A 24,493-nucleotide genomic window follows, 5' to 3' on the forward strand; every position below is an offset into this window, starting at 1 on the left:
TGGGAATGCAGGGCAGAAACTCAGGAGCGACAAGGGAAGCTGGTGGGGTAGGGAAGCGACAGCGAGAACCGGTTGCCATTATCAGCAAACACTGCCTTAGAAAAATCATTAAAGAGCTGCACAGATTTTGAACCAGGAAGTGTAAGTGAGAATAATTAAGTGAATGTCAAATCAAAATGAGAAAATGTAACAGAAAGACAAGGAAGCAATAGATTAAGAGATACATAAAAGTGACAGAAAGAAAAAAATAAAAAGGCTACTTAACATATTATAATCTCTAGCAGCAGCTAAAGCTGATTGAATGGGACTTAGAGTCATAGAGTCATACAGCACGGAAACAGACCCTTCGGTGCAACTAGTCCATGCTGACCAGGCTCCCAAACTAAACTAGTCTCACCTTCTGATTCCAAATGTCTTTTAAATATTGTAACTGCACCAACATCCACCTCACATGTGTAAAATATCATTTTCAAGTCCAGAGGTTCAGTAATTACTTATCTGCTATTTTTCGTTTGTGGGACCTTGCTGCTTGCAAATTGGGCACCATCGTTTGGTTATTCAACAATAGTGATTACAGCTCAAAAAAACTTATTGCTTGTAAAGCATTTTGGAGTGGTCTGAAACATGATAAGGTGCTACATGATTGCATTTTCTCTGAAAGCATATAATGGTCATGTACTCACTTTTGCCGAATCCAAATGCCATCCATGCGCATGTCACCATGAGAAAGAGAGGCAAACCCAAGATAGGGGATTGGAAGAAATTCAAAGATTATGGACATGGTAACGAAATGCAGCTAATATGGATCAAGAGGAGTGATCACATGAATCATCATAAATCTGTCATTCAGAATATATACAAAATCAAAAGATTATACAATTTAAGGAAGACAAAATGCCATATTGCCAATGCATTGGACTGTCACCGCTTCAATGTTATGCTCAATTCCCTGGAATGGGTTTACATCTTCTAATTCAGAAGGTAGAGTGCAACCACTGAGCCAAGGTTTTATTCACAGGTTTATCGCAATACAGGTATTTCTGCTATAATACATGTTTCATTAATGCAAATTGGCTGTAACATGATTAATGAATAGTGGACACTGTTTGGATAATGTGATCTTTCTGCTGTTCAGGTATAACGATCTTCTGTTGTGATTTCCCTGTAACATGATTTTCCGTGGCGATTTTCTATAGCACAAGGTCACACAAGAATGCAACTATCACGTTGTAGGAGAAATACCTCAGTATAGAAAATATTTATACTCATCAGAAAGTCATTGCTTCAGAGCTAGCACCAGACGCTAAAGGTGACAGATTACTTAAGTTAGAGGACAATCATTAGTTGTCAAGAATTGACTGCTGAAACCCATTGCCTGCAGATTGATGTATGGAACTTTATATGGCCATCAATTTTGAAGCAAGGTGTCAATGAATCAAGGGAAGAGTGTGGATATACCATGAGTGAACACTGTTCTGACTCTTGAGTGAGTCCCTGAAGTGATGATAACTGTTTTGAAACTTTGAACTCAATTTAATTGTAGATGACAGCCAGAACATTGGAGCCATCTTTTACTTGCAATCACACAAACAGGTTGTCATGCAGAACAGGCCAGGTTACGTCAATATACAGGGTAAGGGCTGCCTGAGCATCTCTCACCTTCCTCACCTCATTATTAGTGACAACGCCTTCAGCTCTCCAGGCCCTAATTTCAGATTTTCCTCTCTGCCCCTCCACGTCCTTTAAGGCCCTGTTTAAAACCTACCTTTTCAATTAAATATGAGGTCTTTCGGCCTCAGATCTCCCTCTTTTGCTTGGTGTCATTTTGTGACAGCTTTACGCATCTATGAAGTGCCTTGGGATTTTAATTATTGCTAAGTTGAGTTTCCATTGTGCAGTTTGCATTTCAGGGTGGGAATGCTTGACCACTGCTCTGGTTACCAGACCTGAAAGTGGTGCGTCTGCTAAATGTAGGTGAGGTTTCCCAGGACAGCATGTACATGCGAAATTACCCCCACCCTCAAATTCTCTTTAAATATAGAGCCATTGACGTTACCATCACAGGAAGTTGAAGAGATGAACATGCCGATACTGACTCTTCACTGAATTCTATACAAGAAGCAAATCAGAGTTGCAATTAAAGAACAGCTAACTGTATTGTAACCAGTGGGTGTGTTTCTATAACTTATCAATGAAGACATGTGAATGTGATGACTCCGAAAAACCCCTCCCTTTTGGAGTAATGATGCCGTCTTTAGAACAAGTGGGTGTATGCAAATCAGTTGGTGGCTTTATTGTTTGAATTTGGGGAGCTGTCTCCTGCCCTTCAGTAAAAACCGAAAGAAATACAGATGCTGTCAATCGGAGACAAGAATTGAAATTGCTCAAGATTCTGAGGAAGGTTCACTCAACCCGAAACGTTAACTCTGATTTCGCTCCACAGATGCTATCAGACTTGCTGAGCTTTTCCAACAATTTCTATTTGTGTCCTGCCCTTCAGTGTTAGGCGTTGGTGAAAGAGAAAGGGAGAGGTAGCGCTGTCTGCTGCAGACCTGGTCAGTTGTGCCTCTATAGCTCTGAGAGCCACATGGAGCACTGGTGTTCTTCCAAAAGTGGAGCCAACGATGACTGAAAGACTGATGGCAATCAGTTCCAGGACCACTTTGCAGGCTTTTTATCCACCCAGGCTGGGGCTCCAGTATGTAGGCTCATTTGGCAGTTCTCCTGGTAGTTGTTCAAAATGCACCCACTCGATTCAGACCTAGAATACTGGATAGAGACGAGGCTGTGATCTGTCAGTAGATGGCAGACCTGCTCTCCCATCATCATGGTGACACAACAAGACCAGGAGATTCCCGTGCGTAATTTAATATCCCGCACTTCAACAGGCAGAAATCCTGCCTCAAAGCAGGGCTTCATTTTCAAGTTGGCCTGTACCCAGTTAAAGCATATGCCCTTGAGTCTATGTAAACCTTGAATCATTGTTTTGATCTGGGTCACTGCAATAATATACATGCTTTCTCTTCTTCATTCAAGAGTTTCCATCTAGTTTTCTAGTCTGCAGTATCCCTCTCTCCAGAGCTCCTGGACAAATGTAACTCCATTGCTGCCCAAAGAGTGTGCAATGCCACAATAGGAGGTTTGAACAACTTGCTGGGGCTCCTATAAGATTGGGACTGGAGGATTCTTGCTGATCCAGGAAGGTGACTGTTATGCTTTATTAACTTGAGCGTTCCTTTCTGGAAGACATGCCCCCAGCTCCCAAATCTTCTCATTCCCTAGTGTCTTTCACATTCTTTCTAGAATTGTTAGGTGGTTGTTTTTTGACCAGCATGGACATGATGGGCCAAAGAGCCTTTTTTCTGTTGTGTAGACCTCCATGACTCTCTTGCCGTTTGGTTATTGATTTTTGTTTGTTTTACATTTGTGTGTTCAGGAAGGGAATGCTCTGCAAAATTGACCCCATCCTAACTTCAAAAGGATTGTGTCACCTGTTGGAAGGAAACCAGCACCATCATGACCGAAAATCATTCTGCATTATTCTACTGAAGAAGGGCCAGTGTGCACCCAGTCAACAAATAGAAAGTAACAAAACTTGATGACCTTGCAAGTTTTTCACATTCCCTTTTTGTTAACTGGAGCTCCCATTTTAAAACCCGTCATTCACCATACGAGCATATGACATTGGAGCAGCAATAGACTATCTGGCCTCTTGAATCTGTCCCATTATTCAATAAGATCATGGCTGTTCAGATTGCAGTCTCAACTCCACTTTCCTGTCTATCCTGATTGCCTCATTTCCTTGTCACTCAAAGAATCTCTTTACTCTGCCTTAAAACGATTCAACAACTCTGCCTCTGCCACTCTCTGGATAGAGAATTATTCAGCCTCACACTAGCTTCCCAGCTCAACAGAATAAATTTCAATATGCACAACACCTTTAACATGGTTAAATATCCCAATGCACTTCACAGCAATCTTATCAGGTGAATGACATTTGGTCATTTTTGCAGGTATTAAGATAGATAACCTAAAGCCTTGATCAACGTTGTAGTAGGGTCTTCTCAGTGGAGGCTGAGTCATTGAATATATTCAAGGTTGAGTTTGACAATGTAATCTTTAAAAAGGAAAGAGGTTGGAAGATTTAGGGAGGGAATTCTGGAGCTTAGGGCCTTAGCATTGAAGGCATGGACTCCAATAATGAATTGGAGTTAGCAGTGGTTTCATTCCCCAGATTTTAATCTTTAATGTGTCATCATGAATAGCATTAGAAGTAATTTTATCACAAGAGTGTATTATATCCGAACACAGCCTTATCTGCAGATCCATGTATCACAACAACAGCCAGATGTGGAAGCCATGTTTGATATCTTTGTCCCTGCTCCATTATCCAAAGATGCTGAGGTCAGTTGTAATACTCATAGATCATAGAATCTCTACAGTGTGGAAACAGTCCATTCGGCCCAACTAGTTCACACCGCCTCTCCGAAGAGCATCCCACCCCAACTCATTCCCCTACCCCTGCATTACCCCATTTCTAACCCACCTAACCTAAACATCCCTGGACACTACAGGCAATTTAGCATATCCAATCCACCTAAACTGCACATCTTTGGACTGTGGGAGGAAACTGGAGCACCCGGAGGAAACCCACACAGACACGGGGAGAATGTGCAAACTCCACACAGACAGTCACCCGAGGGTGGAATCAAACCTGGTTCCCTGGCGCTGTGGGGCAGCAGTGCTAACCACTGAGCCACCATGCCGCTCCTATCATGTTATCATATAATTCAGCACAGGAGAAGTAGGTTCATGGAGTGGTTAATATTAGTACCGTTAATATTAAAATGAATTAACAATTTTGAAATAAGTGCTTTAGATATGTGGGCCCCCTCTTAGCATAATGGGATACTTGACCAAGGGCAGTCTATAGGCTGTAGCTCAGAAGTTGTAACAATATTAACTTTAGTAATTTGAGTAAATATATTATCCATTGCTCCAACGAGAAAAAGGGAACTGAAGCCAGTTGAGCCATGGAAACCAGCAGAGCCAAGGTCAAGAGTTGAGAAAACAAAGGACATCTGCTGGGCCTGCATAATTCAGTTTATTGATTAAATTATGGGCTGGAATGTTGTGGTCAATAATTAATGGCTATTGCACAACATTGTAGTTATGTGCTTTAAGTATGTGTTGCAAACTCGATATCTTGAGGTGTTCTTTGGGTAACCAAGTTCTTTTCCCTTGCCTGTGCTCAATTAAAAGTCTTTGCTTGCTTAGTACCATAGATTCAAGAGGGGTCTTTTTTCTTTTTTCCCACAACAAAGGCAACAGATTGAGTGTTGGATTTTCCTAGACTCTGTGGCTCAATGCCAAGCTTTGCTCATTTTCACAATGAGCTGCTGTTATCTTCTTTCAGAGGGTCAGTCAAGCTGGTGGGCACTGTGGAGCTGGGTCAACGATAAGATCCTCCATGATCTTATTGAATAGTGGAGCAGGCTTGATGGGCCAGATGGTGCCTTATTTCATATGTTCTTATGTTCTTTTTACTCAAGTCAACACCATGAACCTAGGTTGACTTAAGAAGAAAGGCTGAGCACGTTGGGCTTATTCTCATTGGAGTTTAGAAAAATGAGAGGTCACCCTACTGAAACATCAGAGATTTTGTGAGAGCTGGACAGGTTGAATGCTGAGATGACGTTTCCCTTCATGGAGGAGTCTGCAACTAGTGGGAACATTTTCAAAATAGGGGGGTCTCCTATTTAAGACAGAGAAGAGGAAGGCTGGAAAACAGAGTTGAGTCTAAAGGTAGATCAGCCATTATTGAGTGGTGGAGCAGATTTGAGCAGACAAATAGTGTACTCCTTCTATAACTTCTTATGTTAATGTCACAGTGAATACTAAAGCATAATGATGCTTTTGACCACATTTTATTGATCATACTGATTTATTCTGGCTGGGATCAGTATGGATCTGGGGCATCCTTCATACAATTACATAGAATTACAACTCAGAAACAAATTGCTCCATAAGATAGTCCGAATTTTGCTCAGCTCTCCATATGTCTTTAGGTCCCCTTCCTTCAGCTGGTGAAGCCCAGCGTATTTCCAAATGGTCTCGGCTTCAATTAGTCGCATTCCATAGCCTTACGTTCCTATCTGTAAAAATGTTCTTCTGTTTTTTTCACCGATTGATGGGAAGTTGAAGCAGACCGTTTGGCCCATCATGTCTGCATGGGCTCTGTCAGCATCTTAACTTAGTACCAGTCTCCTGCCTTTTCCCCAGAACCCCACACTTTGGTTCTATTTTAACAATTATCCAATGTCCCTTTGAATGCCTCAATGAATCCTGCCTCCACCACACTTCCAGGCAGTGTATTCCACACCCTAACTGCTTACTACATGAAAAAAAACTTTTCAATACCTCACAATTTGCTTCTTTTGCAAATAGTTTTAAAACTGGCACTGTCCGTCTCTAACAAAAGAGAATCTAACCATCTTCCCTTGTTATTCAATGCATTGCTGTTACTGACTTACCATCATCATTGACTTGAAACAAATTGTCCCGGTCACATAAACATTACGGCAACTAATCAAAGGCTAAAAAAATGTCCTTACCTTTAAGGTCTCATAAGAGGAGATTATGTCGTTCAGATGTCATTAACTAGCCATTGAATATTATGTAGTAAACCTAATCTGTTCAACAAAACTGATCTTCTCTTCTGCTGAAGTCTCTGTGTGGGCATCCTTCCCCACTAGGCATCAGTAATGTACACTGATGCCAGTAAGGAGGATTAGTGACAGTGATTTTCCCAAGGCATCTCAGTTCTATGACTAGAATGTCGACCAATACTTAGGGACAGATGTTAGTCTGGTAGGAATGTCACTTAACTCAGGCTAATATGGTGGGATAAAACAAAGAACTGCGGATGCTGAAGATCTGAAAGTAAAACAGAAATTGTGGGAGTGACTCAGCAGGCCTCCACAGATGCTCTCTGACCTGCTGAATTTCTGCAGCAATTTCTGTTTTTTTTTAAACACTCTGGCATATGAGTTCAAATCCTACCAAAGCTGTAACTGGAGGAGTTCAAATGAGCCTGGAACTGAAAGCTAATCTCGGTGATAATGAACATAACAACTATGATGTATTTTTTAAAAATCCATCTGGCTCATTGTGATCCACTGGGGAGAAAATCTTCCATCCTTACCCAATCTGCCTGCCATCGGACTTCAGATGTGATTGATTCTTAACTGGTCTCTGAAATAGCACTGGCAAGCAAACCCAATTTAAAGGCAAAAAATGATGGGCCAGTAAAGCCCACAACCCACGAAAGAAAATAAAATTGGTTCTGATACCAATTTGCAACTTCTCCAATACCTTTGGATCTTCATTATAATATGGAGGGCAGAATTTATTGCAGCAATTCAATTACAAACATTACACTTCAAAAAAATTTAATTTCATGTGAAACACTGTGGGACTTTTCCAGGAAATCGATTAAGATTTCATGCAAGTTATTTTATTTTCATTTTCTCTCCTGCATTTTATCGAAGCAACATCTTAATCAAATTAAAAACAATGAAGATAGCATTAATCAAGCTGGAATTTGGCTGTAATTCTTTATCTTTTGGATTTCAGCAGTGAAATGATTGCACTGCCCCTTTAAGAGGCCCACAGCCCAATGAGAATATCTACTAACAGAACAATATGTCATTGACCCTGCTGGCAATGTGAATATTAGGATAGGGAGAAAGAATGATCAATCATAGTGTGTAGCACGTAATCAGCTGAACAGAACTGTGATTGCAATTATTTTTCACACTAGGCCCTAATTCAGTTTGGTAAGATTTTCCACACTCAGTAATGACATGACCTGAAAGGAAAAGCATCCCATGATACAATTATTACTTCCCAGGAGAATGCTGAGTTGTGCTGGAGTAGACTTGCACTCACACTCTTCATTATTGGCACTCACTTCCCTTTAACGGAAGCAGGCTGAACTGAACGGTTTCCCAAACTGCAGCACCTGAGCTTTGTTAAGTCTGCCCTGAAAGCCTCACCTTACTCATCACAGTGTTTGTATCAAATGTTTCAATAACGTGGTTACAAGTTACCGGTACTGAAAGTTGTGAATTTAGTGTCCGGATCTGGAATTCTATCCAGATGTATCACAGCTTGGTATGACAATTGTTCTGTTCAGGACCATAAGACACTACAGAGAGTTGCGAATATAGCCCAGTCCATCACACAAGCCAACCTTCCATCCATTGACTCTGTCTATACTTCTCACTGCCTTGGAAAGTTAGCCAACATCATTAAAGACCCCTCTCACCCCGATTCTAATATCTTCCAACCTCTTCCGTCAGGAAGAAGATACAAAAACTTAAAAATGCAAAAACAGCTTCTTCCTTGCTGTTATCAAACTTCTTAATGGACCTCTCAAGTTTCAAATTTAACATTGACCTCGCTGTCTGTGCACCTTGCCTGCAGCCATAACATTGTATTCTTTGCTTAGCTCTATTACCCTACTGCACTTTGTATAGTACGATCTGCCCGAACTGCACACAAAACTAAACTTTTTGCTGTACCTGGGTACTTGTGACAATAATAAATCAAATCAAATCAAAATCAAAAGTCTGTTGAGTGTGTAGATGTGCATGCTTTAGTTGTGATTAAGAGCAACTGATACTAACAGGGTAGAAGTTAGGGCATATGAGGGCTCTTGAGGTGTTGTGGGAGTGCTCCTGCCTCTGGTCCAAAAGATCTGGGTTCAAATTTGATCAGCCACAGAGAGAGGTGTCATAGTGTGTCTGAGCAGGTTGACTAAAATTGTCATTGCTGAATGGCTAGGGCGATGGATTTGAAATCCATTTGAGTCTCCCCCCTTAGATTTGAATCCTGTTGTCTACAGTTGTAAGCATTTTGATTTAGGGTCTATTATAGCCCAGTGCTAGTGTTCTCATCTCTGGCCTAGAAGGTTTGGATTCAAATCCCACCTCTTATGGAGGTGTATTGTAACATATCCCCGAACAGCTCCTATTGTTTTGATTTGACACTTAACCGCTGGTGGAGCAGAATTGGGTTCAGCGGCAAGTTCTACAAACTGTCTGGACAGAAAATGAAGGTAAAAATACAACCCAGTTTACTGCTGAATTCCGCTAAGCTGACGGCACTGTGCTTGTGGCTGAGACAAAATATCAGCTACAAGAAACATAGGTTCTGTCTCCTGTGGCTACAACTTGCTCTCCATTAGTACAATGGAGAATATACCCAGGGGGCGATTAGGATGGGCAACACATTGCCAGTGATGCCGATATCCCATGAAAGAGTAAATAAAAATTATAAGCTTCACAAAAACCCTGGTTATGGGACAGGATGTCAGATCTCTGTCCTTGCTCATAGTAAACAACACCACACTGAAAGTGGTTAGCAATCTCTGTGAGCTTGGAACTGTGATGACAGACAATCTATCTTTAAATGCAGCATTGATTGATGTCTGGTGAAAACAGCTATCACCTTTGGCTGACTGACAATCCGTGCATGGAATAACATCAAGCTGACTCTTAGAACCAAGATGCCTGTGCTTTGAGCAGCTTGGAGCATGACAGTAAAACATCGATGACCTACAGCCAACAAGAAAGGAGACTCAACGAACTCTATCTCCACTGTCTGTTTCATTCTCTGCACCTCATTAAAGGACACAGGGTTGCAAATGTGATAGTGCCTCTCAAAGGCAAAACTCCCACATATGTTGCCAATCATCAGACAGAGCTCAAGGGTCAGTAACAAGGGGGCATAATTTTAAAGTGAAAGGGTTGGAGGGGATTTAAGGAGAGGCTTTTTCACACAAAAGGTGGTGGGGGTTCTGGGATGCACTGCCTGGAAGTATATTGAGGTGGGAAACATCACAACCTTTTAAAACATGTACTTAGATGAGAGTTTAAATGTTATAACATTTGAGGCTTTGGGCCCAGTGTGGGAAAGTGACACTAACGTAGGTAGTGGTATCTTTTTGGTGGTATTGACTAGATTGGCTGAAAGGCCTCTCCTCTACCATATGATTGTAGGGGCATTTCTGCAGTATCGAAGACAGATGCATTCCCAAGGATATTCCAGAAGACCAGTGGGATACCCAAACCTACACTTGACGATGTGACCTGAAGACACAAGCATTGAGCCTGGGAGAATCTGGTTGACCACGGAGCAAAATGATAAAGTTATTCAGACACCAGGTGAGTGACCATGAGATCACTGATTATAGCTGCTTGCCAACAAGAACCAACATTGCCCACAGTAACACCTGGTAAATACTTCACTAACAGCACGTGCAGCAAATCCCATGCCTCATCGATTAGGTTCCTGTAGTCGACCATGTGAGTCTCCACCATCTCCAGCAGCTTAATTTGCTGCAGGACCATCGTCTAATGTTGACAGAAGGATACCAAACAGTGAGGCCACCAGCATTTTCCAAAGTTCCAGGCCCAAACATTCACAAAAAAAACTAATCTGATTTTTCTGAACACTCAATTGCCCCTATTGAAAAGTTAGTGAACGAGATTGACAACTCTCCACACCTATAAAGTTTTCCTGAGAGCTTCAGATTGGGTAAGTCTGACTAAGTGAGACAAAGGACATTGGTTCTCCTGCCAGACCTCCACAAAGCACCATGCTCAGACGTTCCAAAAACTCTTGCCGATTGGATGGTATTCAGTTCTTGAGCCACTTCAGAATTTCAAAGTTCCATCACAGCCTGTTGTTTTTTTAACAGATTCTCAAACGGAGGTAAAGTTGTCATTGAAACCTGTGACAGGAAGTGAATGTTCAGTCAGCTCCTGAACAGGAGCAGGGCACTCTTCAGACATTCACTCTAGGGTTCATTTCCTTTACTTCCCAGCTATGTCACTCCTGCAGAGAAAATCTGAGCAACAGCTGCAGCCATGTCACTCAGTTCTGTTACTTCCTCTATGGACCTGCATTCTCCACCCCGACACACACACACACACACACACACACACGTACGCACACACACACGTACGCACACACACACGTACACACACACACAGACACACAAACAGTCTCTACCATACATGTACACACACACTCTCTCTCTCACACACACACACACACAGTCTCTCCCACACACGTACACACACACTCTCTGTCTCTCTCACACACGTACACACACACTCTCTGTCTGTCTCTCACACATACACACACACACACACACACACACACTCGTACACACACATACACACGTACATGTACACACACACACACGTACACACACACACACACGTACATGTACACACACACACACGTACACACACACATGTACACACACACACGCACACACATATACACACACACACACACACACTCATATACACACACACACACACACACACACTCATTTACTAGAGTAAGATTGGGGCCGGTCAAGGACAGTAGTGGGAAGTTGTGCGTGGAGTCCGAAGAGATAGGAGAGGTGCTAAATGAATATTTTGTGTCAGTATTCACACAGGAAAAAGACAATGTAGTCGAGGAGAATACTGAGATACAGGCTATTAGACTAGACAGGATTGAGGTTCATAAGGAGGAGGTGTTAGCAATTCTGGAAGGTGTGAAAATAGATAAGTCCTCTGGGCCGGATGGGATTTATCCTAGGATTCTCTGGGAAGCTAGAGAGGAGATTGCAGAGCCTTTGGCTTTGATCTTTATGTCGTCATTGTCTTCAGGAATAGTGCCAGAAGACTGGAGACTAGCAAATGTTGTCCCCTTGTTCAAGAAGGGGAGTAGAGACAACCCTGGTAATTATAGACCAGTGAGCCTTACTTCGGTTGTGGGTAAAGTGTTGGAAAGGATTATAAGAGATAGGATTTATAATCATCTAGAAAGGAATAATTTGATTAGGGATAGTCAACACGGTTTTGTGAAGGATAGGTCATGGCTCACAAACCTTATTGAGTTCTTTGAGAAGGTGACCAAACAGGTGGATGAGGGTAAAGCGGTTGATGTGGTGTATATGGATTTCAGTAAAGCGTTTGATAAGGTTCCCCATGGTAGGCTATTGCAGAAAATACGGAGGCATGGGATTGAGGGTGATTTAGCGCTTTGGATCAGAAATTGGCTAGCTGTAAGAAGACAGAGGGTGGTGGTTGATGGGAAATGTTCATCCTGGAGTTCAGTTACTAGTGGTATACCTCAAGGATCTGTTTTGGGGCCACTGCTGTTTGTCATTTTTATAAATGACCTGGATGAGGGCGTAGAAGGATGGGTTAGTAAATTTGCGGATGACACCAAAGTTGGTGGAGTTGTGGATAGTGCGGAAGGATGTTGCAGGTTACAGAGGGACATAGATAAGCTGCAGAGCTGGGCTGAGAGGTGGCAAATGGAGTTTAATGCGGAAAAGTGTGAGGTGATTCACTTTGGAAGGAGTAACAGGAATACAGAGTACTGGGCTAATGGTAAGATTCTTGGTAGTGTGGATGAGCAGAAAGATCTCGGTGTCCATGTGCATAGATCACTGAAAGTTGCCACCCAGGTTGATAGCGTTGTTAAGAAGGCTTACAGTATGTTAGGTTTTATTGGTAGAGGGATTGAGTTTCGGAGCCATGAGGTCATGTTGCAGCTGTACAAAACTCTGGTGCGGCCGCACTTGGAGTATTGCGTACAGTTCTGGTCACCGCATTATAGGAAGGATGTGGAAACATTGGAAAGGGTGCAGAGGAGATTTACCAGGATGTTTCCTGGTATGGAGGGAAGGTCTTACGAGGAAAGGCTGAGGGACACCTAGGCTGTTTTCGTTAGAGAGAAGAAGGTTAAGAGGTGACTTGATAGAGACATACAAGGTGATCAGAGGATTAGATAGGGTGGACAGTGGGAGCCTTTTTCCTCGGATGCTGATGGCTAGCACGAGGGGACATAGCTTTAAATTGAGGGGTGATAGATATAGGACAGATGTCAGAGGTAGGTTCTTTACTCAGAGAGTAGTAAGGACGTGGAATGCCCTGCCTGCAAAAATAGTAGACTCGCCCACTTTAAGGGCATTTAAATGGTGATTGGAAAAACATATGGATGATAATGGAATAGTTTAGGTTAGATGGGCTTCAGATTGGTTTCACAGGTTGGCACAACATCGAGGGCTGAAGGGCCTGTGCTGCGCTGTAATGTTCTATGTTCTATGTTCTATGTTCTATGTTCTATACACACACACACACTCATACACACACACACACACTCACTCACACGCACACACGTGCACGCACACTCATTCACACACTTGCGCGCACACACACACGCACACAACACAAACACACACACACATAATCACTCACACTCACACTCACACACACACACACATGTGCGCACACTCATTCACATACATGCGCGCACACACACACATGCACACAACACAAACACACACACACACACACACATACACACGCTCCCACACACATCCACCCTGACTTCAGTCCTTGGGTGGGCTGGAGACCGGTGGAAGATAAAATTTGCAAAAATTCATAAACCAAGCTCAAATAACCAAGTTCAAATAAAGCTCATTTTCTGAAGAAGGGTCTAGGCTGGAAATGTCAGCCTTCCTGCTCCTCTGATGCTGCTTGGCCTGCTGTGTTCATCCAGTTCTACAACTTGTTATCTCAGATTCTCCAGCATCTGCAGTTCCTATTATCTCTCAAATAACTCACTTCAGGTTGTAATTTTTTAAATTTTTCAAGTGACGTGGCCATCGCTAGTTGAAGTCTTGAGAAGGTGATCCTGAGCTGCCTTCTTGAATCACTGCAGTCTTTTTGGTTAAGGACACCCACAGTGCTCTTAAGATTTTAGCCCAGCGACACTGAAGGAATGGCAATATATTTCCAAGTCAGGATGGTGAGTGGATTGGAGGGGAACTTGCAGGTGTTGTTACTCCTAATTATCTGCCGCCCTTGCCTTGTCCTTCTAAAATGGAAGTCCTCTTAGATTTGGAAGGTGCTGTCTAACGAGCTTTGGTGAGTTTCTGCAGTGCAACTTATAGATAATACATACTATCTGAGCCTCAGAAGTGGAGAGAATGAGTATTTGTAAACCTGGTGACAATAAAGCATGCTGGTTTGTCCTTGGTGGCTTCAGTCTTCTGCAGTGTTGTTGGAGTTATACTGATCCAGGCAAGTGGGGAATATTCCATCACACTCTTGACTTGTGCCTTGTCAATGGTGGACAGGCTTTGGGGAGTCAAGTCAGCTACTCACTGCAGTATTCCTAGCCTCTGACCTGCTATTGTAGCCACGGCATTCATATGGTTAGTCCATGTCGATATCGGGTGAATGGTAACAACCAGGATGTTGATTGTGGTGGATTCAGTGATGGTAAGGGATTGAATGTCAAGGGATGATGGTTAGATTCTCTCTGGTATGGCATGGTACTTAGAGGGGTGGTGGGGTTGTGTGGTTGACAAGTGGACAGCCTGCCCTCAGGAGATGGGTAGGTCACTGATATTTATTGAGGGGGTTGCATGTGGCTATATTTTAACAGCATGATTTCTTTAAGCAAATGTCAACAGGGGGTGACAAACTTTATAAATCTTGACAACTATGAGGAGGCAAGGAGAGTTTTAACAATGAAGCAATATCGTTGCAGCCCTGCTTGTGGAACAAGAAGAACAGACTGTTATAGGAAGGATATTATTAAACTGGAGAGGATTCAGAAAAAGATTTACCAGGCTGTTGTCGGGAAAGGTTGGATAGGCTGGGACTTTCTTCACTGGAGCCTAGGAGGCTGAGGGTGACCTTATAGAGGTTTATAAAATCATGAGGGGCATTGATAGGGTGAATAGTAAGGGTCTTTTCCATAAAGTGGGGCAGTTCAAAATTAAAGGGCATTTTTTAAGGTAAGAGGAGAAAGATTTGAAAAGGACATGAAGGGCATCTTATTTACACAGAGAGTGGTTAGTGTGTGTAATGAGCTGCCAAAGGAAGTGACGGTTGCAGGTACGGTTAAAACATTTAAAAGACATTTGGATAAGTACATAAATAACAAAAGTTTGGAGGGATATGGGCCAAAGGCAAGCTGCTGGGGCTTGTTTAGTTTGGGAACATGATTTGCGTGGACTAGTTGGATCGAAGGGTTTGTTTCCATGCTGTATGGCTCTATGCCTTTATAACTGTTCACCTAGGTGTAATAAAATTACCTCCACACAGTCAGAACAGTTAACCAAACCCTGTGTTCACATGTTAACCAATTCCCAATTCCCGCATATATCCCAACTATCCTCACACAATGCATTCTCCACTTTCCCACCAACTCCACAACATTCTAATCCCCTGACAGAAATACTTTCAAGGCATTCTCAGGGTGAAAGAGAACAATATAGAAAGAAGCCTTGGGAGAAGATGGAAAACATAACAGTAAAAAATCTTTCAGAAGTTCAAGGATAAAAGGACGATCAATGAAAGCTGAAAATAACAAAAGATTCAAATCGACTTGAAAGAGCATGAGCAGAAGTTATTTAATATTCTGAATGAAAACGCTCTCTGAGAATTCCTGAAGGAGATTGTGAGCAACTTTTGTTCGTTCAAACAAATAGGCCTGAAGCCAAATTAATTACCTCAAAGAGAAAGGAGATGAAAACCTTAGACTGGATGAAAGGGCTGAAAATATAGCCTAAGACTAATATTGTATCTTCTTCACAGTACGAGTGTTGGTATGCTTCAGGAGTAAATTCTAGAACTATTGGAAGAAGCAATTAAATTCTGCAATGGAGGCAGATGGGGTGCGGATCTTTCTGGATAGGAGAACGAAGATGGACCAAATGGCCTTCTTCATCATGTGACCAAGGGCTGAATCTTGCCATGTTTTGGCAAAATGTCATTTTTGTTGAGTTTCATCAATGCTTTCTCTCCGAATTGTCTCACACTATTATCACAAACTCACCTCGTTGACTCCGTGCCATGCCCTATTGTGCCTCTCACCTGATGCTAGCCCAATTCTGCCACTTGCTCTAGTTGGAAACATTCATCACTGCTGGCATATCCCAGATATACTGACAGCCCTTGTTCTGATCCTCAGCCCTTACCCAGTCAAGTGTTGGCAGTTCAGAGTTGCCCTTCATTGGCAATGTATTCACAAAACAACACTTCTCACGGGATAGACATGGCGTGACTGGCACCCCCTTCTATATACGCCTATCACTGGTTAAGCACCAGGCCACACATCTGAGCTGTCCTTAGCCACATCCCACCTTATCACCCTCTCTTAGTCACTGCTGCTCCTTCCCAGTGTTCACTGTAGCCCAGCATCTTCTCATTGTTCAATGTGGGACCATCCCATACAGGGAAACATTCAGTCACTTTAAACTCAGTTTTCTTTACAAACCCCAAACAGAAATCAAACAAATGGGAGCTGCATTAGTCTTTTGGATCATCCAGATGTTTACAGTTAGCAAGTGATCACTGCACCCAATTCTCAGCTACTGTCTGGCTTGTACTGCCTGACATCGCTGTGCTCCATCATGCACAATGTGATGTTCCTCCTGCTCAATCTCCTTATCCTTCTCCCTGAAGGATGCTCCCCTCCCCTTCTCTGTTCTTCAGCATCCATTGCATCACTTCTTTACTGCCCTAGTTGTGGACAACAGGATCATGAGGCACACTCTTTCTGGAATGTACTTCAAGCAAACATCTCCCCACCTCCCCCTTCCAGACTCATCAACTGACCCAGGCAGCTGAACCTTATCTTCAGGAGGCCTATCACCCCTGTTCCGTGATGGCCCTAGTTGAAGAGTGGGCTGTGTTGTATTTAGGCCCAGCCTCAATCAGGGGGTTTGTGTAACAGTCATCACCCATGGCCTCAGTAGGTAACACTTATCTCCCAGTAACCAGCCTTGTGGAGTCACAGATAACACAGTGTGGAGCTGGAGGAACACAGCAGGCCAGGCAGCATCAGAGGAGCAGGAAAGTTGACATTTTGGGTTGGGACCCTTCTTCAGAAAATCCTGTGTTATCACTGACTCCAGCATCGGCAGTTCTTACTATCTCTTGTGGAGTCATAGAGTTGTAAAGCACGGAAACAGACCCTTTGGTTCAACTCATCCATGCAGATCAGATATCCTAAATTATCTAGTCCCATTTGCCAACATGTGGACCATATCCCTCTAAACCTTTCTTATTCATACACCCATCCAAATGCCTTTTAAATGTTGTAATTGTACCAACCTCCACCACTTCCTCTGGCAGCTCATTCCATACACGCACCACCCTCTTTGTGAAAAAGTTGCCCCTTACGTGCCTTAAACCCACGTTCTTTAATTTTGGACTCCTCTACCCTGGGAAAAAGACCTTGGCTATTTACACCTTTCCTCTATAAGGTCAACCCTCAGCCTCCGATGCTCCAGAAAAAATTGTCCCAGCCTATTCAACCTCTCACTATAGCTCAAGGGCTCTATCCCCAGCAATATGCTTGTAAATCTTTTCTGAACCCTTTCAAGTTTAACAACATCTTTCCCATAGCAGAGAGACCATAATTGGACACAGTATTCCAATAGTGGCCTAACCAATGTCCTGTACAACCGCAACATGACCTCCCAACTCCTATCCTCAATGCACTGACCAATAAAGGCAAGCATACCAAACACCATCTTCACTACCCTGTCAACCTGTGACTCAAGGAACTCTGAACTTGTACTCCAAGGCCTTTTTGTTTGGCAACATTCCCCAGGACCCTACTATTAAGTTCTGCCCTGATTTGTCTTACCAAAATGCAACACCTCACATTTATCTAAATTAATTTCCATCTGCTACTCCTCAGCCGATCAGCCCCACTGATCAAGGTCCTGTCATACTCTGAGATAAGCTTCTTCGCTGTCCACTACACCAACAATTTTTGGGAAGGCACCTGGACCCTCAAACACAGCAGCACATGAGCATTCTCAAAGATATAGGCATCATGGCTGCTCCCAGACATCACGCACTAACTTCTTGAGAAGTGGTTCCGACGATCACTTGCACATTGATGGAATGGAAGCCTCTCCTATTGGTGACCCCAGCTCCGTTATGATGTGACCATCTCAGCGCAATGTGTGTACGGTCCATCACACCCTGCCCCTGGGGAAAGCCAGCTAGAGTGTGGAATCCTACTGCTCGGGCTGGAGCACTGACCTCATCACCGGGGAAACGGGATGGAGTGGTGTGGTGTGGCTCAAATCAATCCCACTCTTAATGCATTTGTGGATGGATGGTTTACAGATCCCACTTGAGTCCCCAGTTGCCTCTTGGAAGGAACTAATCCCATAAAAGTCACCTTGATGGTCACTGGGATAGGATGGTCACTCACTCCTTCCAGTCAGTTGGCACAGCATTGTGACAATATCCCAGGATATCCTCAGTCTGCAACAATACTGTGCCTCACTCATCTGGAGGAAATAGCATCACCTATGATAGACCATGGTCCTCCAGTTCCTCCTCTGCATCCTGGGGGGACTTTAAGCTGAGGCCTCTTCATGCGAAATGAGGGAAGGTAATTTTAATAAGATTAGAAAGGGATTGGGTGGATTTGAAAATCGCATTAGAGCAATGGGAAACATTGAGAAGGGTAAGACTGCAAGGCCAACATGCTCCTGTGAAGTTAGGGCAGGCACCAACAAGTGCAGGGAATTTGAATGTCAAGGGAATGTACGGGATTAGATAATGAGAAAAAAACAAGTTCATGGCAGATACTGAGGGTTCAAAACAGCAGATGTCCTCAAGGAATATAGAAAATGCAAGGGATTGCTTCAAACAAGAAATTAGAGAGTGAAAAGAGAACATGGAAACACTGTGGTGGTTGACAATAAGAAAAATCCAAAAGCATTTTAGAAGTATATTAGAGGCAAGAGAACAACTGGAGAAAGACTAGGGCCTATTAGAGATCAAAATGGCAGTCTGTATGGAGCCTGAAGACAACACTGGAATTTAAGAGTGTACTTTGTGTCTGAGGAGGACTGTGACATATCATAGATGTTCATCATAGAATGAATGAATTGGCATTGAGAGGGAGAAGATAGGAGTTGTTTTAGTGACAAAGAGATAGCAGGAGAGTGTAAGTGCTGCATGAGCACTGAATCCTTTTCCCAGTTCCACATCGCTCACAAAAGCCACCAATTTATATAGGAAAGTCTTTCATGTTACCTCCAGTTCAGGGAGGGAAGGAATCAGTTCCGAGTCTTGCCCTTCGGAAATGGAGTCCACGTTTTTGGATGGCTCATTGGTTTTGCTGACTCTGGCCGTGGTTGCAGCCAATTTCTATTCACAGGTCACACTCGTAAATGTTCATAAATGCTAACCCTAGTCAGCAATGCCTAACTTCCATGAAGAAATAACAACAAAAAATGTCTTTTAAGCAGAAACTACCTTTGACAAACTCATCAATTCCAAACCTGTCCTGCCTGGTCTTCCATGGAATCAGAAGTTGACAGCTAGGACAAAGACTATTCAGCCATTGTGTCCTTGCCAGCTAATAATCCTATCCTACCTTCTGGTTCTTGGTCCATCGCCTTGCAGGTTACAACACATCACTTGCAAATCCAAGTACTTTTTAAATGTTATGAAAGCTTTTGCTTGTATCATCCTTCCAGGCCATAAGGTCCAGCTCTCTATCACCCTCCCATGAACAAATTTTAAAAAACCATTGATATGAGTCATAAATAGTTGAGGAGCTAGCATTGATATCGATGGTACTCATTTAAATAAAATTTGCCAACCTAAAAATGGCCCATTTATCCCAACTCTGTTTCCTTTTACTTAGCTAATCCCCTCTCCATATTAATTTTTACTCCCAACACTGTAGCATCTGTTGGGAATCCTTATTTGTATTTAATGACCATGAGGAAATATTTGGATATTCTGGATTAAAGAGGTTTTACCAAGGTTTTGACTGTACACGTGATTTCTGGGAATTGTTTAAAAGTAATATGAACAGTGACTCACCTGGTAATTGATTGAAAAGTCAAATAACTTTAAAAAGGAGGCCAACAAATATTTTAAGAGACAGGGGATAAGGTTTATGGGATTAATTGCTAGAAAAAAGTGACTTGAAGGATATATGTGCCAGAGCTGGTCTAGCAACACTCTTCTAGAATTGGTTTAATTTTCTTTAGTATGAATCAGTAGAGGGAAAAGACCTCCAAATTGTATCAACTCTCTCTATCCTGATAAAATAAGAAGAAACTTTACAGCAGCATAAGTTTACAGATCTCTCTTAGTGAAGGCATTTTGGAAACCTGAGTATGGTCTAAATATTATATGTCTTACTGTCTCATGAACCCTGAAAGCTGAAGTGTTACTTCTAGTCAAAGATCGAATGGATCCCTCATTTGAATTGAAGTCTGGACTGAGGATTTGCCATCACTCTGCAGCAATCAGAATGTTAATCTTGTTGACAGGAACTTAGAGTTTTTATACCATTTAATCCCTCAGAGTTCTGAAGATGGGTCACTGGACCCGAAACGTTAACTCTGTTTTTGACTCCACAGATGCTGCCAGACCTGCTGAGCTTCTCCAGCAATTTCTGTTTTTATTTGTTTCAGATCTGCGGTGCTTTGTTTTATCCCATTTTATCCTTTAAGTTCAGAGCCTCGGACCAAAGGATTTTCTCTTCCTTTTTGTTTAAAAATGGTATCATCTCTGCAGAGATGTATTGCCTTGTATGTCATGTGAACGTATTCATTTGGGATTAAGGGGACATAGTTTAATTATGGAAAAAAATCACTTGTTAACCAGTTATGCTAGTTGTTCCAATAATAAGTTGCATTTATAACAAACAAATTATTCTTTGAGTTTCTTTAACCATCTCGGTGGAGGTTTCTTTTATTCTGGACAGTAGGAATAATCGAAAACAATTTGGCCATTTGATTGATTGATTTATTGTTGTCACATGTACTAGGATACAGTGAAAAGTGTTCATTCAAGTGCTATACTGGCCGATTGTACCATACAGAGTGCATCAGGGTAGCAGAACAGAGTGCAGAATGCACTGTTACAGCCAACAGAGAAGCTGCAGAGGGAGAGAGAAACATCAGAATTAATATTTGAGAGGCCTGTTCAAAAGTCTGACAAGAGCGGGGAAGAAGTTGTTTTTGAATCTATTTGTACATGTATTCAAACTTTTAATCTTCCGCCCAACAGAAGAAGGTGAATGAGAGTATAATCGGAGTGGGAAGGTATCTAATTATGTTGGTTGCTTTCCCGAGACAGCAGGAAGTTTAGATGGAATCAGTGGATGGAAGGCTGGTTTTCATGATGGACCTGAACTGGAAGGGAACTAACATACTGGCAAGGAGAGTTGCTAGAGCTGCTCGGGGAGATTTAAACTAATAATGGGGGGAGCAGTTTGGACCCAGGGAGATAGTGAGGAAAGAGATCAGTCTGAAACTGGTGCAGTTGGGAAAAAGAGCAAGTCAAACAGTCAGGGTAGGCAGGAACAAAGCAGAGAATAAGGTAGTACTGATAAATTAAACTGCATTTATTTCAATGTCAGAGGCCTAACAGGTAAAGCAGATGAACTCAGGGCATGATTGGGAACATGGGACTGGGATATTATAACAATTACAGAGACGTGGCTCAGGGATGATCAGGACTGGCAGCTTAATGTTACAGGGTATAAATGCTATAGGAAGGGTAGAAAGGATGGAGGGAACAAGAGAGGAGGGGAAGTGGCGATTTCTATTAGAGATGACATTATGACTGTATTTACAGAGGATATTCCTGGGACTACTTCCAGGGAAGTTGTGTGGAACTGAGAAATAAGAAAGGGATGATCACCTTATTGGGATAGTGCTATAGACTCCCCAATAATCAGCAGAAAATTGAGAAACAATTTTGTAAGGAGATCTCAGTTATATGTAAGAATAATACAGTGATTATGGTAGGGGATTTTAACCTTCCAAACATAGACTGGGACTGCCACAGTGTTAAGAGCTTGGATGGAGAAGAATTTGTTAAGTCCGTACAACAAAATTTTCTGATTCAGTATGTGGATGTACCTACAAGAGAAAGTGTGAAATTTGATCTACTCTTGGGAAATAAGGCAGGGTAGGTGACTGAGGTGTCAGTGAGGGAGCACTTTGGGGCCAGTGACCATAATTGTGTTAGTTTTAAAATAGTGATGGAAAAAGATAGGCTGGATCTAAAAGTTAAAGTTCTAAATTGGAGGAAGGCCAATTTTGATGGCATTAGGCAAGAACTTCCAAAAGTTGATAGGGCACAGATGTTTGCAGGTAAACGGATGGCTGGAAAATGGGAAGCCTTCAAAAATGAGATAATGAGAGTCCAGTGACAGTATGTTCCTGTTCAGATGAAGGGCAAGGCTGGTAGGTGTAGGGAATGCTGGATGACTAGAGAAATTTAGGTTTTGGTCAAGAAAAAGAAGGAAGCATTTGTCAGGTATAGACAGCAGGGATCGAGTGAATCCCTCGAAGAGTATAATGGCAGTAGGAGTACATTTAAGAGGGAAATCATGAGGGCAAAAAGGGTGACATGAAATAGCTTTGGCAAATAGGGATACGGAGAATCCAAAGGGATTCTACAAATACATTAGGCACAAAACAGTAACTAGCGAGAGAACAGGGGTCTTTAAGGATCAGCAAGGCTGCCTATATGTGCAACCACAGGAGATGGGGGAGATACTAAATGAGTATTTTGCATCAGTGTTTACTATGGAAAAGGATATGAAATAAATAGCGATATCTCGAAAAATGCCTATTTTACAGAAGAGGAGGTACCGGATATCTTGAAATACATAAAGGTGGATAAATCCCCAGGACCTGATCAGGTGTACCCTAGAACTCTGTGGGAAGGTAGGGAAGTGATTGTTGGGCCCCTTGCTGAGATATTTCTATCATTGATAGCCACAGATGAAACTAGTCACATGTGCCGGAAGACTGGAGGTTGGCTAACATGGTGCAACTATTTAAGGAAGGTGGTAAGGAAAAGCCAGGGAACTGTGAGCCTGACATTGGTGGAGGGAAAGATGTTGGAGAGAATCCTGAGGGACAGGATTTACATGTATTTGGAAAGGCAAGGACTGATTAGGGACAGTCAGCATGGCTTTGTGCATGGGAATTTATTTTTGAAGAGGTAACAAAGAGGATTGACGAGGGCAAAGCAGTGGATGTGATGTATATGGACTTCAGTAAGACGTTCGACAAGTTTCGTCATGGTAGACTGGTTAGCAACGTTAGATCACATGGAATACAGGGAGAACTAGCCATTTGGATACAGAACTGGCTCAAAGGTAGGAGACAGAGGAGGGTGGTGGAGGGTTGCTTTTCAGACTGGAGGCTTGTGACCAGCAATGTGCTATAAGGATTGGTGCTGGTCCACTGCTTTTCGTCATTTATATAAATGATTTGGATGTGAACATAGGAGGTATGGTTAGTAAGTTTACAAATGACACCAAAATCGGACGTGTAGTGGACAGTGAAGAAGGTTATCTCAGAGTACAAAGGGATCTTGATCAGATGGGCCAATGGGCTGAGGAGTGGCAGATGGAGTTTAATTTACATAAATGTGAGGTGCTGAAGTTTGGAAAGCATATCAGGGCAGGACTTATACACTTAATGGTGAGGTTCTGGGGAGTGTTGCTGAGTAAACAGACCTTGGAGTGCAGGTTCATACTTGCTTGAAAGTGAAGTTGCAGGTAGACAGGATAGTGAAGAAGGTGTTTGTTATGCTTGTCTTTATTGGTCAGTGAATTGAGTATAGGAGTTGGAAGGTCATGTTGCAGCTGTACAGGACATTGATTAGGCCACTATTGGAATACTGCACGCAATTCTGGTCTCCCTGTTGTAGGAAGGATGTTGTGAACCTTGAAAGCGTTCAGTAAAGATTTGCAAGAATGTTGCCAGGATTAGAGGGGTTGTGCTATAGGGAGAGGTTGAAGAGATTGGGGCTATTTTCCTTGAAATATCGGAGGCTGAGAGGTAACCTCATAGAGGTTTATAAAATCATGAGGGGCACGGATAGGGTAAATAGTTAAAGACTTTTCCCCGGGATGGGGGAGTCCACAACTAGAGGGCATAGGTATAAGTTGAGAAGGGAAAAATTTAAAAGGGACCTAAGAGGCAACTTTTTCAAGCAGAGGGTGGTGCGTGGAGCTAGCTGCCAGAGGAAGTAGGGGAGGCTGGTACAATTACAACACCTGAAAGACATCTGGATGGTTATATGAATAGGAAGGATTTAGAGGGAACGGGGCCAATGTGGTAAATGGGACTAGATTTACTTAGGATATCTGGTCGGCATGGACGAGTTGAACCGAAGGGTCTGTTTCTGTGCTGTACATCTCTATGACTCTATGACTGGGCTGCATTCACGACTCTATGACTGGGCTGCATTCACAACTCTCTGTAGTTCCTTGCTGTCTTGCAAACAGCAGTTGTCATACTGCACTGTGATGCATCTGGATAGGATGCTTTCAATGGGTGCCTCTATAAGAATGGGTAGGAGTGTTTGTGGACATGCTAAATTTCCTT

General features: G+C 42.6%; 1 protein-coding gene across 3 annotated transcripts in view; it reads right to left on the reverse strand.

The window, feature by feature from the left end:
* Positions 1–24,493, reverse strand: part of LOC125486073 (ras association domain-containing protein 8-like) — a 52,748-nt gene that overhangs the window by 1,795 nt on the left and 26,460 nt on the right. The window lies entirely within an intron of this gene.

The sequence above is a fragment of the Rhincodon typus genome, chromosome 25 (assembly GCF_021869965.1).
Source record: "Rhincodon typus isolate 14 chromosome 25, sRhiTyp1.1, whole genome shotgun sequence".
In the NCBI taxonomy this organism is placed as follows: domain Eukaryota; kingdom Metazoa; phylum Chordata; class Chondrichthyes; order Orectolobiformes; family Rhincodontidae; genus Rhincodon; species Rhincodon typus.